We start from the raw sequence: 6,177 nt of genomic DNA on the forward strand, positions 1-6,177 counted from the left end.
ACAAGACCATGAATACTACTTGGCAGGATTTGATATCAATTGGTGTGTATTGCTCTAATATGTATATTGCACAGCTGGATCTAGACAACTGCTAACTATACAACATGGTCAGAATTGCTAAGAGAACATTCAGTAAGTGAATGCACACAGAAAGCAACCTATTTTCTTATCATTTCCTTGCTGAGTTCTAATTTATTCCCAAACCAATCTATTACTAAATTGAAAATATGATTGCCAAGTTCCTTTTTAGAAATGTAAAAACTTAAAAATTTTAGCATTCCCTTATTTATGCTTAACCATGTTCTTTTGTTGAATTACAAATAAACATGATATCCACTATCAGCCTTTATAGTTATTGCAGGTAACTACTTAACAAAATTATTTTAAAACATATTATTCTGAAATTGTGGTTAAAAACGTAGTTACATTTGACCAATACTGTATTTGTTGTAATGACCTAAGGACAAAAAAGTCTTGCCTGTAAGAAAGACATGTAACATTAGAAATAATATAAATAAAATTGAGAAATAACAAATAAACTTTAGTATATAAAAAGCTTTTGTCTCATCAGAAAAATTTTAGTCTAATAACCAATGTGTATATACAATACTATCTGTCCTGTTTGAATAAGTTAAAGTCATAGTTATCTGATATAAAAATAAAGTAACAATAGAAATAATACTAAATAATACTAAAAACATGATTATCTACAAATGTTCAATCCACATATGATGGTATCTAATCTTGCTGGATAAAGATTATGGTCCTATTTTTCATGGAACTCAGCCCTGCTTGCATTATTTCCCTAATATTTGTGATAACTATGTTAAGATTAATCACTAGCAAATGAACTCTAAAAGAACTATCAACACGAATAACAGAATACTTATGTAATACCCAATGAAAGATATACTAGATATTAGAACAACTATTCTGCTGTTTAATTAAAATTAATTAAAAAGTGGAGTTTAGGACACCTGGTTGACTCAGTTGGAAGAGCATATAACTCTTGATCTTGTGATCCTGAGTTCAAGCCCTGTATTGACTGTGCAGATTAGTTAAAATAAATAAACTTATCTTTAAAATGGAATTTATTCAGTTAGCAATTTTATTTAATTGTGTTATCACCAAACTCTATCATTCATTCAAAGAGAAGAAAGTTCACAATTCTACTATAAAATAATGAGGCCAATTCTCATAAGCTAAACAAAAAATCAGCCTCATTAAATTATCAGAAGAGCTGATACAAATATGAAAACTGAGACTTGGAATATTGACAGGTATACAGGCGATTAATTTCATGTACCCTAGAAGGCAGTACTGCTATACACATGGTATTTGAATAAAATAATCCAGTATTGCTATGTTAAATGTTGTACAGAATAATGAAGAAGTACAAGGTATTTTCCTTGCCTCCATGAGCTTAAAATAAAGTTGGAAAGACATACATTTAAAATGGATAAGTTTGGGATCCCCGGGTGGCTCAACGGTTTAGTGCCTGCCTTTGGCCCAGGGTGCGATCCTGGAGACCCAGGATCGAGTCCCACGTCTGGCTCCTGGCATGGAGCCTGCTTCTCCCTCTGCCTGTGTCTCTGCCTCTTTCTCTCTCTCTATGTCTGTCATAAATAAATAAATCTTTAAAAAAATAAATAAATCTTTAAATCTTTAAAATAAATAAATCTATTTATTTAAATAAATAAATTTTAAAAAATAAATAAATAAATAAAATGGATAAGTTTAAGGAGAAATAAATGTGGGCTAGAGAAGTTAATATAACCATGGTGAAATTAGGACTTGATTCTTAGAGGAGTAAATTATGTTCATAATTTACTATGAACATGCCAATAATCAATCATTTTAATTTATTTGCCAAAAGGTCCAGATCAATCTATTAAAATTAAAATGTCAAATGCATGTATGTAATATTGCTTCTTTTTTTAAGTACAAATACATTGGGCAGGCTGGGTGGCTCAGCGGGTTAGCACTGCCTTCAGCCCAGGGTGTGATCCTCGAGACCTGGGATTGAGTTCCGCATCAGGTTCCCAGCATAGAGCCTGCTTCTCCCTCTGCCTGTGTCTCTGCCTCTCTCTCTCTCTCTCTCTCTCTCTCTCTCTCTCTGTGAGTGTGTGTGTCTCTCATGAATAAATAAGCAAAATCTTTTAAAAATACATTACATTCTCAGCCTGAATAAAGTGCCTAATTTAAGCTTTTTGCTTTCATCTTATGGACTAATATAGTAGAATAAGAAGAAAGTCACTCCCTGCCTGCCAAATGAACGTATTAACACTTATGCATGTAGGTACAGAAGAAAAATGATTTATCAACTAGTATAAGGCATGTGTTACCATAAAAAAATAAAACCAAATGTACATTTTGTGACATGTTGATATGTGGGCATAAGAGGATTGTTAAAGTATTGAATTGAATGAGAATCAAATTTAATATTACCAGCATAGCTGGGAAATGTTATCATTGTTTCCTTAGCAAGCATATTTTTTTCAGTCTCAATAGAGGTCAATATTTCCTTTTAAAAATGTGAATCTATCACTTGAGGTTCAAGTGATAGTAACATTATGTTCTCCAGAACAAACCTGATGACCTGCGCACAATTCTGTGGGATCACTTGGTGGCCAAGCTTTGACTATGACTGAGGGTTATTACCTTGTAGGAAATATCCTTATGAAATATACAGCCTGACTTCTGAAGCAGAGATAGAGCTGGAAATACTACTAGTGCTCTTGCTTAAGAGGTCGAGTCTCTGGCATTTATTTAAGTGGAATATAAGAGAATATTATAAGCAAATGGTGATTTATGGATTTGTTATTGTGCTTTCTCTTCTATATTCTCTGAAGCAAGCCAATATCTGTATATTCCATAAGACCCCTGTTTAGTGATCTTTCAACATATGATATATCTACTATAAGCCCCTAATAGAGTAATCCATTGACAGGTTAACTTCTCAGTAAGAGACCACTTCCCACCCATGTTATCCAACCCAAAAACATAGACTTGATCCTTGACTATTATCTCTTTCTCACTTGCCTTATCAATTACCAAGTTCCACCTGCTAACTCTTCATATTTCTTAAATGCATCAAGTGTCCCCATCTCCATTGTTACTATCTTAGTTTAAACAGACATAATCTTTCACCTGACCTGTTATCATAGCCTTCCAACTGGTCTATCAGCTTCCAGTTCTGCCCTACTCCAAACTTCACCATCAATTTTCCATAGTATATCTAGAATGATCTTTCCATAAGAGAAACCAAATCCTGTTATTTCCATGACTTAAAACATTGTGATGGTGCCCAGTAACCTATAGGGTAAATACCATATTCCTTAGCATGTCTCATAAAGACTTTCCTGGTAGGCTCTCTGAATTCTTTGCCAACATCATTTTCTATGACCTCCCTTCCACCCATCATCCCGAGTGCTAACCATTTCAAGGTACTTAGAGTTCCACAAACACTCCCTATATATTCACACTTTCCATGATTTGAGCATGCTATTGTCTTTGGCTCTGAAGCCTTCCTTTTCATTTGAGCCCTACTTTCACATAACTGAAAAATTCATATTCATCCTTCAAAGTTTAGATCAAAAGACACATTCTTTGTAAAACTCTTTCTGATAAAGTCAATCATTTTCTTTGTCCTTGTGCTCCCACATTTCATACACACTGGCCCTACAGTGTATTCTACATTGCCTTATAAGGATCTACACCTATATATCTCTGTATTTTTTTAAATATTTTAGGGCAGTACAAGAAACATGTCAGACTCTTATTTATCCCTGCTGTTAAGCAGGATACCTAGAACCTAGTAAGTTCTCAAAAATTATGTTAGATAATTTGCTTGACTATATTGATAGATGGTGTTTGGTAAATAAGATATACGTAATATGGTGCAAATAAAACATATATGTGTATTTTTAAAATCATGGGCAAATTTTAATATTAAGTATTTGACCTCTACTATTCTCTACTCTTGATACTTTTGTTCTAAAAAAAAAACAGCGGAAAAAGAATACTAAAAACAGTAAAACAGTTTTAATCAAAATAAAGCCGTTATTGTATCTGCAGTGGGAGTTGTATACTTTTGGGGTTTAAAATTTTATTTAATTATTTTTTATAATTCAATTTGCCAACATATAGTATAACACCCAGTGCTCATCACATCACATGCTCTCATTAATGCCCGTCACTGAGTTACCCCATCCTCCCACTCACCTCCCCTTCAGCAACCCTCAGTTTGTTTCCCAGAGTTAAGAGTCTCTGATGGTTTGCCTTCCTTTCTGCCTTTTCCCCATTCAGTTTCCCCTCCTTCCCTTATGGTCCCTAGCACTATTGCTTATGTTCCAAATATGAGTGAAACCATATGATAATTCCCTTTCTTTGACTGACTTCACTCAGCACTATATCCTCCAGTTCCTTCCACGTTGATGTAAATCATAGGTATTCATCTTTTCTGAAGGCTAATATTCCACTGAAGATGTGACATTAATATTCCATTGTAGACATTGCTGTTACGAACACTGGGATGCATGTGCCCCTTCATTTCACTACATCTGTATCATTGGGGTAAATACCCAGTAGTTCAGTTGCTGAATCATTAGATAGCCCTGTTTTTAACTTTTTGATGAACCTCCATACTGTTTTCCAGAGTGGCTATACCAGCTTGCACTCCCACTAACAGTATAAGAGTTCTTTCTCCACATCCTTGCCAACATTTGATGTTACCTGTCTTGTGAATTTTAGCCATTCTCATCAGTGTAAAGTGGTATCTCATTTTTTTAAAGATTTTATTTATTTATTAAAGAGATAGAGATTGAGAGAGAGAAAGAAAGAGGCAGAGACACAGGCAGAGGGAGAAGCAGGCTCCTTGCGGGGAGCCCAATATGGGACTCGATCCCAGGGCTCCAGAATCACACCCTGGGCTGAAGGCAGGCGCTAAACCACTGAGCCACCAAGGGATCCCCTCATTTTGGTTTGATTTTATATTTCCCTAATGCCAAGTGACGTGGAGCATTTTTTCAAGTGACTGTTGACCATTTATAAGTCTTCTTGGAAGAAATGTCTGTTCATGTCTTGTGCTCACTTCTTGACTGGATTGTTTTTTGGGTGTTGACTTCGATACGTTATTTATAGATCCTGATATTAGCCTTTATGTGATATGTTATTTGCAAATATCTTCCCCCATTCTGTAGGTTGCCTTTTAGTTTTGTTGAGTGTTTCATTTGCTGTGCAGAATATTTTTATCTTGATGAAGTCCCAATAGTCCATTTTTGCATTTCTTTCCCTTGCCTTTATAGACATGTCTTGAAAGTGTTAGCTGTGGCAGAGTTCAAAAAGGTTGCTGCCTGTATTCTCCTCTCAGATTTTGATGGATTCCTGTCTCACATTTAGGTCTTTCATCCATTTTTAGTCCATTTTTGTGTATGGTTCAAGATAATGGTCTAGTTTCATTCTTCTGCATGTAGCTGTCCAATTTTCCCCATGCCATTGGTTGAAGAGACTGCATTTTTCCACTGGATATTCTAGCCTGATTTGTCAAATATTAGTTGACAATAGAGTTGGGGTTCATTTCTGGGTTCTCAATCCTGTTCCATTGATATATGTGTCTCTTTTTGTGCCAACACCATGTTCTCTTGATGATCACAGCTTTGTAATATAGCTTGACATCCAGAATTGTGATGCCATCAGCTTTGGTTTTCTTTGTCAACATTCCCCTGGCTATTTGGAGTCTTTTTCTGGTTTGATATAAATCTTAGGATTATTTTTTCCAACTCTATGAAAAATGTCCATGATATTGTGATGTAGACTGCATTGAATATGTATATTGCCCTGGGTAGCATAGACATTTTAACAATATTTATTCTTCCAACCCATGAGTACAGAATGGTTTCCTGTCTCTTTATGTCTTCCTCAATTACTTTCATAACATTTCGGTAGTTTTTAGAATGTAGATCATTTACCTCTTTGGTTATGTTTATTCCTAGGTATCTTATAGTTTGGGCTGTAATTAAAAATGGTCTACATTCTTTAATTTCTCTTTCTTCAGTCTCATTGTTAGAGTATAAAAATGCACCTGGTTTCTGTGCATTGATTTTGTATCCTGCCACATTGCTGAATTGCTGTGAGTTTTAGCAATTTGGGGGTGAAGTTTTGGGTGTTTTCCACACA

The sequence above is a fragment of the Vulpes lagopus genome, chromosome X (assembly GCF_018345385.1).
Source record: "Vulpes lagopus strain Blue_001 chromosome X, ASM1834538v1, whole genome shotgun sequence".
NCBI classification, from domain to species: Eukaryota; Metazoa; Chordata; class Mammalia; order Carnivora; family Canidae; genus Vulpes; species Vulpes lagopus.